The 12,872-nt window shown below is 36.5% G+C and overlaps 1 pseudogene; it reads left to right on the top strand.

The window, feature by feature from the left end:
* Positions 1-826: 826 nt before the first annotated feature.
* On the top strand, positions 827-2,474 carry LOC110135874 (TNF receptor-associated factor 5 pseudogene; annotated as a pseudogene).
* Positions 2,475-12,872: the final 10,398 nt, after the last annotated feature.

A 12,872-nucleotide genomic window follows, 5' to 3' on the forward strand; every position in this document is an offset into this window, starting at 1 on the left:
ATGTGTTAACAAGTTAGATAAACTGGATGCAATGACAAAATTCCTAGAAAGATAAAACCTATCAAATTGAAGAAGACATAGGTAATCTGAATACAATTGTAACATGTAACTTGATTGAATTAATAACTTAAAAGTTTCAATAAGGACACATCCTGGAGCAAATAATTTCAGTGGTGGTATTGATAAAACATTTCAAGAAAAAAATAAAAAAATAAAAAAAAATAAAATAAAATAAAATTTCAAAAAAATAAATAAATAAATAAATAAATAAGCAAAAAAAAAAAAAAAAGAATCAATAGGAAAACATTCACTATTTCTTTCAAAATGTAGAAGAAAAGGAAACACTTCTCTACTCATTCTATGAGAGCACTTCTGTGATGATAACAAAACTAGATAGACACAACAAGAAAACTGCAGAACAACACCCCTTATAAATGTGTACATAAATGTTATCAACATATTGCTGTAAAAATGAATTAGTAATAATTAAAAATGGAACACATACCATGCTGCTGCTGCTAAGTCGCTTCAGTCGTGTCCGACTCTGTGCGACCCCATAGACACATATCATAGCCAAGTGCATTTACTCCAGGCTTCCAAGATTCGCTTAACATCCAAAAATCAAATGATATAATATCTTATATTTAGAATAAGGGACAAAAGTAACACACGATAACCTCAACAGACACAGAAAAAAAAAATAGAATCCAACAGCTTTTCATGATTAAAAAACAACAACATCCCTCTGCGGGAAGGGCCCGCGCCCCGGCCGTGGGGCTGAGAGCCAAGCCCCCTCGCCGCCGCCGCCGCCGCTACCAACCCCAGGATGGCCTATTCTGAGAAGCAAGGAGGTGTACCCTGCGGTTTCATCCGCCAGAATTCTGGCAACTCCATTCCCTTGGACTTCCAGCCCGACGCGGAGCACCAGTTTGTGGAGTAGTTGCAAGAGCGCTACAAACGTGCCTTCTGCCGCTGCGTGCTTCACCCCTCAGGTGGGCTGCGGGCACCGCTTCCGCCACCACTGCGTCCTGTCCCCCAGGGAACTGAGCGCAGTCCTCCTCTGCCCTGTAGATAAGGAGGTGATCAAATCTCAGGAGGTGTTTAAAGACAATTACTGCACAAGGGAAGTCCTCAGTTTGTATGCATTTTGCAAAGCAAGGCTCCCGCATGTAATGCCAAGATTATTTGGGGCGATTCCAGGACCCGCTTCAGCCCTGCCCGTTACGGCCGGTGCAGCGCTCAAAGGAAAACTGCCCGGAGCCAGTTCCCAGCAAAGGTCTGAAAGAGCATTTGAGCGTATACTGCCGGTTTCCAGGGGGAAAATGCCTTATTGCAAAAAGAATGTGGTAGTCATCAGTCTGCAGAATCATGAGGAAAACTTGTGTTCGGGGTACCCAGTATCTTGTCCCAAGAAGTGTTTGCAGATTATTCCAAGAACTGAGGTGGATGAACCCCTGGCCATGTGTCCTGAAGCTGAACGAGACTGTCCTTTTAAGGGCTGTGTCTGTACTCTAAAGGATAAACGGGGGGACCTGCAGGACCGTGAGCGTTCAGCCTTACCAGACCACAGGCTTCTGTTCTTATTTAGAAAAGAACTTCCAAACTAGAGGAAAAGATTTCTGACTTATATAAGAGCCTAGAACAAAGAGAAAGCAAAATCCAGCAGCTAGCAAAAACTGTAAAGAAATTCGAAAATGATTTCAAGCAATTTACACAGTTGTTTGGCAAAAATGGAAGCTTTCTCTCAAATATGCATGTTCTTGCCAGTCACATTGACAGGTCCGCTTGCCTAGAAGTTCAGGTGCTTCAGTTATTACAAATGGTGAACCAGCAACAATGTAAGTTTGACCTGAGGCCTTCGGTGGAAGCAATTGATACAGTAAAACCAAAAATCACCCTGCTAGAAACCAATGACCAAAGACTAGTTGTTTTGGAAGCCGAGACTAACAAACATAATGCCCACATTAATATACATAAAGCACAGCTGAATTAAAACGAAGAGCCATTTAAACTGCTAGAAAGTGCTTGCTATAATGGAAAGCTTATCTGGAAGTTGACTGAAGAAGGAGGTGTTGGACGGACACAAAGTATCCATCTTCAGCCAAACCTTCTACCCCAGTTGATATGGCTATAGCCTCTGCTCTAGAGCCTACCTGAACCTGGAGGGGTCCAGGAAGGGGACTTAACTGTCCTTGAACTCTGGTGATGCGAGAGGAGTCTGACCGCTGTTGCCGTGGCCATTCAGGCAGAGGGTGACCCTGATACCTTTGGACCAGAGTGTCAAAAAGAACCGCATTATGGCTGATCCCAATAGCAGCAGCTTTAAGAGGCCTGATGGGGAGATGATCATCGCCTCTGGCTGTGCTCGCTTTGTGACTCATTCCACTTTGGAGAATGCCAAAAGCACCTCCATTCAAGATGACATCCTCTTCTTGAAAGTGGCTGTGGACTTAACTGACCTGGAGGATCTCTAATCATTGCTTCCGGGGGATACAAGAACTCCTTGAATCCAGAATCTTTGATTAATGCAGGGACTGAATCTAGCCTCAGTACACATTTGTACTTGGCTTTTTGTCCTCAATGTGTGAAGTCGTTTTAAGATTTCTCAAGTGCTTTCTTCTTTTTACGTTTTATTGTCCAAGTTTGAAACTTACAATACTCAGACTATCTTCTCATTATATTTTTATATCTCTTGAAAGATGTTAATTTTCTTAAAAGTAAGGACTGAGGCATACCTCTTTAACTGATGCTTAGCCTTCCGGTCTCAGGGTCTGGTCTCAGCCCTCTATAATACTATATGTCTTTGAGGACACAGATGTATTACTAGAACTTCCAGTTGAAAGTGCTTTGGTAATTTTATATTTGGCCTGTGGATTCTAGACCTGACCTTAAGTGTACAAAAGCTATCTTTTAGGGTTGGCTAGTCCAGCTAAATAGATGGGTTGTTGTTATTGTTTAGTTTCTGTGTCCTGTCTGACTTTTTGTGACCCCATGGACTACAGCCTGCTGGGCTCCTCTGTTCGTGGGATTCTCCAGGCGAGAATACTGGAGTGGGTGGCCATTTCCTCCTCCAGGGGATCTTCCCAGCCCAGGGATCGAACCTGTGTCTCCTGCTTGGTGGGTGGATTTTTTTATCTGTATCACCAGGGAAGCCCAAGTGGATGGGTAGTATACTTCAAAGTCAGTATGCCCAGTTTGGATCAGACTTCTTTTGGTGAAATACTGTATTGGGGAAACTACTACATTTTCAATATTTTCATGAAGCTTACTAGTAGTCAGTAAGCACAGTTTTGAAGGCTGCAACAGAACTTGTGAATAGAGTTAGCATTTTCATTCTCCCTGCTAAGCACTTGCATAGTGTGTGTGTGTGTGTGTATACACACACACACACACACACACACACACACACATATATATATATAAGTAGATACAGCCATCCCGCTAAAGTTCATATTTTATTAGGTCCATCCAACCACATGAAAAAACACTTGTATATATATATATATATAAGTAGATACAGCCATCCAGCTAAAGTTCATATTTTATTAGGTCCAACCACATGAAAAAACTATTTATAAACAAAATGATCAAATATTAGCAATTTCATAAGATTCAACTTAATAAATAATGTATAAGTACATGTGCAAACATAGTTTATATGTATTTTGGTAATTATAGTAAATTAATGTGAGGATGGGCAGAATTTAGTATATGATGGAGAAAGTGTTATATATGGATAAGAGGAATTTAAAACCTAGGGAGAACACCATTACAATTTCCTTTGGGTGTCAGAACTCCCATCTGAAACTCATGGCTAAAAAGAGTCTCGTTTTCTTTTTAAGAGGAATTTTGAATTCACAAGTTGGTATGAAAATGGGCATTTATGTAAACTTATGATATTTCTTGTCAAAGTCCTGAGTACTTTGTGAAGAACAGAAAGATCACGTCCTTTTATATTTATCTGTATGGGTCTGAAAGTGCAAATACAAGTCTATACAAAGTCCTTTTGACTCTTGACATGGTGGTAGTAGTTTAGTCATGTCTGACTTTTGCGACCCCATGGACCAGAGTCTGCCAGGCTCCTCTGTCCATAGGATTTCCCAGGCAAGCAAACCGGAGAGGGTTGCCATTTCCTTGTTCAGGGGATCTTCTTGACTCAGGGATCAAATCAGCATCTCCTGTATTGGCAGGCTTCTGGATTAACTGGAAGTTTCTTCCTCTCTCCTGTGAAATTTTCAAGATACCAAAGACTCATAATGCACAAGTCTTCCCAAAGGGTTAAATTCAAAGACCTGAGTTCACAGAAGAAATCTGGTAGAGGACCACCCTGCAGCTGCTGGTAAACCCGGGTGCAGCTGATGGTCAACCCCAAACAAAGTCAGCAAGTCTTTCACTAGACTGCACAGCTGGACGCTGGTGGTTCTGTGTGCTGGCCTTCAATGTTTCTCATCAAGCCCAAAGTCATCCTTGTGTTCCGAGGAACAGAAAAACACATTGTTGTAACTAGTTTAAGCCTTTGATATGAAAAACATTTTAAAGTTAACTTATCAAAATACTGATTTTGTGTTTTAACCAACTTCTCTACATAAAAAGTATGTTATGGCGTGATTTGCTTATAAGCTCAGAGTCCCTTCATCATTCAAACAGTGAACACAAAGCAAGGTATTCTATAATAAAAAGCACTTCTTTCACACACAGACACACACACACAAACAGTTAAGGTGTTGAAAAGAATGATTTCAATCTTATAAAGACCAATTATAAAAAGCTATAAATTACCTCATACTTATGGAGAAAGATAGAATGCTTAACACCCAAGGCCAGGAGCCAGGCAAGGATATCTTACCTCACACTTACATTCAAAAATAATACTGGAGGTTTTAGCTAGGGCAATCAAGCAAGAACAGAAGAGCATGTCCATGTTGGAAAGAACTCTCTATTTGCAGATGACATGATCTTATTTATAGAAATCATAATTAATGTCTCATCTTATTAGAACTAACAATTTTAACAATGTGATAAAATATAGATTTAATTTAAAAATCCATTGTATTCCTATCCACTAATAGTGAAAAATCTAAAAACTTAGTAAAGAAAACAATTTCATTTATAGTAGCATCTATAAAATAGTAGAGATACATTTAATAAAAAAAGTAAAAAAATAAGACTCTGTAAACTATAAAACATCACTGAAAGAAACTACTAAGTAAATAAAAGAGAGTCCATGTCCACAAATGAGATGACTTAATATCGTCAAGGTGACAGTACTACCGAAGGAGCATGAGGTCTCCAAATTTGCTCTTTTGAAGAGAACTTTGGCCATTCTTGATCCTTCCCATTTCCATATGAATTTTAGGTTTAGGTTGCCATTTTGCTTAAAATTTAAAACAGTTGGTATTTTAATAGGGATAGAGGGTATCTCTAGCAATCATAATCCTCAGACATTGCCTTTGTCCCAGTCCAAATCTGTTACCTCAGACCTTGAAACAAGAAACATTTTTCCTCATTTTTGAACCCACATCCACTAACTTCACTGTGAGACTTTTACTGGGCAAATGTAACTGCTACTTTAAGAGTAGTCTTGATGCTTCTTGAAATTTCTGAAGATATCTATTTTCATGATGAGGTAATAGCTATATTGAACAATGGCTCATCAGTATTTTTTTTTTTTTGCCTAAACTAATCTCAAATTAAAGATTTTATCAAAGGTGCTGACTTCTTGTGGAATTAATAGGTTGGATTTTGAAAGTTGAGTCCAATTGTGTTCTCATTGAAACATCTAAACATCTAGCCAGACTAATAAGATTAGATTAAATTAAATCACAAAAATCCTAAGGACTCAATATGTCTTATAATATCCCTATCCTTTCTGTTATAATACACTAAGTGAGGACATAGGTTTATTTGGAAATTAAGCCATAAATAAATATAATAGTCATTTTATTCCACTACATTTTTCACTATATTATTCACTATATTTTTCACAAATATATTTCACTATATTTTGTTTTACCTTTGGTGACTCCTGATTCTGCATATTCTGTAGTCACAGATTTTTGTGCTGCTTTTTTTAGAGTCCCTTTAGAATTAGATCAATATAGACAATATCTGTTTGCCTTGTCCTAGAAAAAATATCAGACAGCAAAACATCTGATTATTATGCCTAATATTTTAGTAAGGAACTCTTCTGCTTTCACAAGTCCTGGATCAATACCTTATGGAACATTAAATTTTCTTTATTCAAGATGTACATGGCCATTTGTTGTTTTAAAGATAAAGAAAATTCTAAAATTGATTGCATACATCTATCAACTATTACAGTTTAGAAAAATTATGTGATTTCTGAAGATAATTTAAATGTTTTCTTAGTAAAGTTTAGTACTTGAATCATGGCTTATCTCAAAGAGATCTCTTATCCCTGACTTACTACAAGTTGTTTATAACTTTCCCAGATGAAAAAAAAAGACAAGACAAGACAAAAGAATTACTAAATTTTATTGACTTTTATCGGCAGTGGGCCTCATTTTTCTGGAGTCACTCTGACACTATATGAAAGTGAAAAAAAGTGAAAGTGTTAGTCACTCGGCCGTGTCAGACTTTTTGAAACCCCATGGATTGTAGCTCATTAGGCTCCTCTGTCCAGGGGATTCTCCAGGCAAGAATACTGGAGTGGGTTGCCATTTCCTTCTCCAGGGGGTCTTCCCAACCCAGAGATTGAACCCTGGTCTCCTGCACTGAAGGCAGATTCTTTACTGTCTGAGCCACCAGGGAAACTCATAATACTATATGACTTAATTTTTTTAATTACATGAACCTCTTTCCTGGAACCTGAAGAGGGGCAGATGTGTGTGTTGGTGTGTGTATATGTGTGTGTGTGTGTGTGTGTGTGTGTGTGTGTAAGCTAAATTCACTCTTCAAACATCTGATTTGGGCATCATGAACGTTTCTACCTATTCATTTATGAGAGCTTTGGACAAGCCATTAGTGTTCTTAATATTTTGGGAATGACTATAAACCAATAGCTACTTACAATTCCTTACTGATGCCATATCACAAGCCAAATCAACTGCTTTGTCTAAAGGTGATAACCAGAGACTTCTGCCAATTTGATTTCAGCATCTTCTTTCACCTGGAGCATCCCTCATGTTTTGCAATAGTCGCTCACTGAAAATACACATTTCTTAGCAGATAGGTTTACCTCCTATGAAATTCATTATTTTCTCCCTCACACATTTCGATTCATCATTGGGATGTTTCAAATCCTGTTACTGTTATTTCATTATGTAAGAAAGGAAAAACTGAACTGTCTAATCTCTTGCTCATGAACTATGTTCAGATACATTTATTATATCAGATAGATAGAAATCCCTTTAGAATATACAGATGATCTTTTTGGCTGATTGGGTGTATCTTGATGTTGAAACAGGAAGCATTGTGGGTCTACCCTTTGATAGACCTGACTTCTTCCATAGAATATGACTTCTTGCCAGTGTCAACGTCTACCCAGAAGGCAGAAATATAGATCTTCATAAGAGTTTTCCATTTAGCTGGAGATTAGAGACTAATGTGAACAATAACATAGGATAAGTTTTGGGAAGTGGATTATAATGTCAGAATGCTTTTAAAAATAAACAGGGTTCCTGACCACATCTCAGAGTAGTCAATACATGAACTTTCATGTTCTCTAGTGTTTCCTTAAGACATGGACATGAAGGAGTAACCTGGAGCCTAAAGAAAATGGCACACTGCTCTTTTTCCTAAAGAGGTTGTGCTCATTAACATCTTAATCATATGCATAAAGAGTAAATCTTTTAAAAGCTTCAAAAGATTGTTATAATATACCAGCAGTTGGTGCCACAGTCAGAAAAAAGTTACTGAGAAAAATATGAATGCAGATTGAATGAAAATAATCTGTAAAAATGACCACTTAGGAAGAATGGAACCAAAAACGGAAGCACTGCAACTGTACATGAAATTTCCAACAAGAAAATGTGGCTCTTGAATTCAATTAACATTCATGGGAAGACATTACTAAGTTTTCTGAGTGTGTCTATGGTGCATGTCTCATCTTTCACAAACATAATTTTGGTAAAACTGTAAAGAACAAGGTTCAAGACTCCAAACTGCCGTCATCCTTTGATTACCTCCAAATGGATTGCATATACCTGAATGGTTTTTGTTTATGTGTCTGTAATTTTCTTTATGTTCTCAAAATAGATTGAATCCTTTCATTGCCTGAAAATGTAACAATTACTTGATAAAAATTTGTTACATTAAAAATAATTAGAAATAACACAAAAATGCATTAAAAAGCATCAGTGACTCAGGTTTGTCTTACCAACAGGAGGAATCTCATTCTGTCCCTCAAAGAATAAGGGTGATCTCTTTATTGGAATGTTGTAACAGAAAATTTACAAAGCTTTGGACTTTTGAGAAAAGGAGAAAGAAAAATGCAATTCTGAAACTGAAAGTAGCAAAATTCTCAGATTCTCCAACTTTCATGCATTTAAAATATTACCATTGGATTAAAAACAACGAGATCAATTCCTTCTGGGTATCATCAATTAATTCTCCAACTTATGTGATAGTAGCAGGCAGAAACATGTGTTTAGATACATTATCTCCAATTCTAGATACCATATTATTTCGAGAACACATTGTCAAAATTACAAGGGATAAGCACTGGACTAAAGGCTGCTGTCAATAACTATGAGAAGCCATTTCTCAAATGTTTTAAAAACAAACATTGCATAACAATATCTGGAGACCTATTTCAGAAGCATAAAGATACCAAAGGCAGCAGAGAAATAAAGACCTTGGCCTTTGATTCAAAGGGGTCCCTATATTCTCACTTGAAGGCAATTATAGCATTCTTGAAAAACTGGAAGATAATCCCTTCTAGAACCTTCAAGAAGAGAATTATTTGGAAAAATACTTTAGAAGTGTATGATCTTTATAAGGGGACAGATTCCAATCAAGACACTTGGATTGGGTCAACGACTACATGCAATATAGACAACACTAAGCAAAATTACAGAGATGGAGACCTGATTGAAAAAATAAGAAAGTATTGTTTGGGGTTTTTTAGAACTTCAGCCTGGAGACACAAATTCAAGAAGCACTCAAATTGTGTTTCTCTGAACTACAAAATGACGAAGGCTTTTAAAAGTAAAACTCATATAAGATTACAGTTAGCTATATCACTTGCTTATCAATAATTGTAATTGGAGCTGACAAGAAGGAAGGGTGTTTGTTTAAGTAGCAATTGGTTAGAGTCAGAAAGTTTTGCATATTTATAAAGGGAAGACTTGAGAGCGTAACACTGCAGCTGGCAGGAGTTGTGAATAGAGCTGGTGGTATCCTTGGGTCTGGTACAGTTTAAAGAAAGTTCAAGTTCTCAGCGGTGCAGACAAGTGTCTGAGCCCAGATCTTCAGTGGCTGCCCAACTCCAGTTTTGTATATCTGAACCATGATTTCCCAATTATAATTTCAATTTGCCATCAATAGCTTTTATTGAAGTTTGACTGAATAAATTCACAAATTATTATATTTTATCTACATTCTTTTGTTTATTTTCCTAGCTGTAAAGCAGAGGAGCCTGGTGGGCTACAGTCCGTAGGGTTTCAAAGAGTTGGACATGACTGAAGCGACTGAGCACAACATGCAAAGAAAGTTTCTTCTCCTAATATTGCTTTTTACCTCTGCATACAATCTTTGGCATGATTTCAGTACTGGCTGCAATTGGTTTGTGAACTGGCTAAACCACACAACAAACTGACTATTAGATTTGTGCACACATTTTTTTTTTTTCTTTTTTTGAGAACTACCTAGCTTTTTAAACACCAGTTATTTGTAATGAATCAGTCGATTTCCTGGTTAACTGGATTCAACCTATGCAGGACTTTGGAGATGGCAAATGCAACAGGTCAGACATCTCAAAGTCTAAAAATCACATCTTACACAGAAAAATAGATTAGTTTCTTCAATTAAATATGGCTTGAGGACCTTATGTAGGAATTAACTTTTGTAACTGAACTTTTAAGGGAAAGAGCTTGGAAGAGAAAGAGAGAACAGATGGTGAATATTTGGAGTCTGTCTCATTTTCACAGATCTTACAACTAAGACAGACTTCTCTTTTGCTTTAGACCTACCTAATGATCTCAGAATTACAAGATAATTGCCTGGCACTGGACCATTCTAAATGGGTAGCACCATAACATTATAATACTATCTAGCAATCCAATAGGAATATTTTGCCCAAAAAATAAAGTGACCTCCAATTTCTCATATTAGATCTCTAGCACCAAAGCCAACTGGCTTCCACCTGCTCACTAGACACAAACTTGATAATTCCTTTCCTGAATATATTCTCAAAGATGTCAATCACAGCCTTTTTTTTTTTTTTTTTTTTTTGGCCATCAGTTTACTCTCTTGGGAGGGGTGGGGAAGGATATTGTAAGATAACAATTTAAGAAGAATAAAATGTTGTGTCTTGATTTGAGAACAAGCATTCTAATTATTCAAAAGGAATTTTAGACTGTATTATGTTTTTCTTAAGTTCTTTGCCCACAAAGTAGAATGAGTCCCAAGTGTTATATATTAGAGAATAACAGAGTTAAATAATGCCCTCCAGACTATAGACCTCTTTATTGGAGAGATGCATTAAGTTGGATAAGCAGTGGTTATAGGAAATCCAATTTAGATATAATTTTAACTTTAAAGGGAGCAGAATATTGTGTTTACATCCCTGCAGTACTCACCAGGATTTTTACTACTACAAAAAAGACCTGCAAATCAAAGAAAGAAATGAAAATTTGATGATCTTGTGAATTACCCATGTTTGGTTCTACAGGCTTCTTTGATTGTAGTTGGGAGATATCCTCCTTATTTATTCCAACACCACTGGCGTCTGGCTGAGAAGTGGACCACAAATTCTGATAATAATACTTCTCTTATTAGTTACCTAGGTTGAAATTTTCAACTTGTAATCATCAGTATGTCCATAGCTATACTATATATATATGTGTGTAAAGAAGAATATACATTAAATTATAAGCTATAAAAAGATACAATATACAATATAATATATGTGTTCACATATGCTATGTGCTGCTCAGCCAAGTCCGAATCTTTGTGACCCCTTGGACTGGGGTCTGTGAGGTTCCTCTGTCCAAGGATTCTGGAATGGGCTGCCATTTCCTTCTTCAGGGGATCTTCCCTACCCAGGAATGGAACCTGAATTTCTTGTGCCTCCGGCATTGGCAGGTGGATTCTATACACTGTGTCACCTGGGAGCCCAATACAATCATAAAACCTAACAGGGAACTTAAATTGAGAGCATGATGCCTTATGTCATGATGATCAGGATTAATCAGGTCTCTATATATTAGTGACGTATCATTTAGTTCAGGCTACAGAATGGCTACAAGGGAAAACAATGAGGCAAACCCACCTCCAAGCAAATATCAGATGGCCTAAACATTGTTTTTCCACTGTCTCTATCAACATAACTTTATTGTTACAAGAAAGTTTTCTCCAGGATGGAAAATATTGAGAATAATTTTAATTTTCCTTCCAATGATTCTTCTTCCCTAGAATGAAGATCAAACTATTCAGTTCTACAAAAAAAAAAAAAAATCATCAGATCATTGTTTCCTTTCCAGGAATCTTTGCAGTTATCACATAAAATTGTCACATTGCTGTGTCCCTCCTGCCCCCTCTGCTTGATTTAAACCATTATACCATGATCCTTATACAGCCACACTCCTTGATTTAAAAAAGCACCTTAAATCAAACTCTAAAACCTCACAATTATATGAAATTTACTTTACTCCTCTCTGAGATGCTATTAAAACCTGCAGTTTTTCTCTTGCTCAATAAAAATAAACTCAGTATTTTACTATCAAATGATTAATTTGGTAGTATTTTGACATGGTTAGTATTAACATCACTCAGAAGCCCCTAAATTAAAATAAAAACATCCCTTATTGCTGCATTTTTATGGAATACTTGTATTTTATTTTTCACTAGACTAGACCAATTGCCTTATATAAAATGAATAACAAAAAGAAGAAAATATCATGAGTTGGGCACTTAATATGTTTACAAGTTTATACTAGGCGCTGTGACACATTCATTGAATACCTCACAAGCACCCTTATGACATAACTATTACTTTGTTCATTTGATAGATGAGGAGACAAAGGCTTAGAATGTTTAAGCAGTTAGCAGTTAGTCTAATGTAGAGGCTGATATGCAGTCTTTCATTTCTAAATTTCCATGGTCTATAATATGAACTTACTGAATAGAAAATAAATTAATGAATGCCCCTCAAATTTGGTTTCCTATTCATCAGAGAGAAAGGAAAATTGAGACGCCCTACAGAGAACACCTTTTTGAAGAGAGATTATCTCTGAAAAAAAGTGCTAGAATTTATGTTAGAAATGTCAGTTGTCACCCTTAAAATATGATACCCAAAGAACTACACCAGGAAGACTTCTTGTACAAATTGTTAAGTGAACAGCATTCTACCTTTAAAGTCCAGGAGTATGAAGTATTGAAAGATGTTCAGAAAGACAGATAGATATCACTAGCCAAGCAGGATACTTTTCTGTGTTTATTATGACAATTTAGTACTGGATAAACTGGAAATATTTAACCGATACTGGAAATACATTATATTAAATTCAGCCTTATGCAATAGCCTTAAAAAGGAAAATAAACTGCTTGAAATGTAATGTTGGCACATTTGACCTTTAATGATATTATAACTTCAATGAAATTAATCAGAATAGTGTTTATTTTTAATCTATTACTATATTTATTAATATTTTATCTATATTTGTGTATAATATATTTAATTACACAGTATT

Source organism: Odocoileus virginianus, chromosome 8 (assembly GCF_023699985.2).
Source record: "Odocoileus virginianus isolate 20LAN1187 ecotype Illinois chromosome 8, Ovbor_1.2, whole genome shotgun sequence".
In the NCBI taxonomy this organism is placed as follows: Eukaryota; Metazoa; Chordata; class Mammalia; order Artiodactyla; family Cervidae; genus Odocoileus; species Odocoileus virginianus.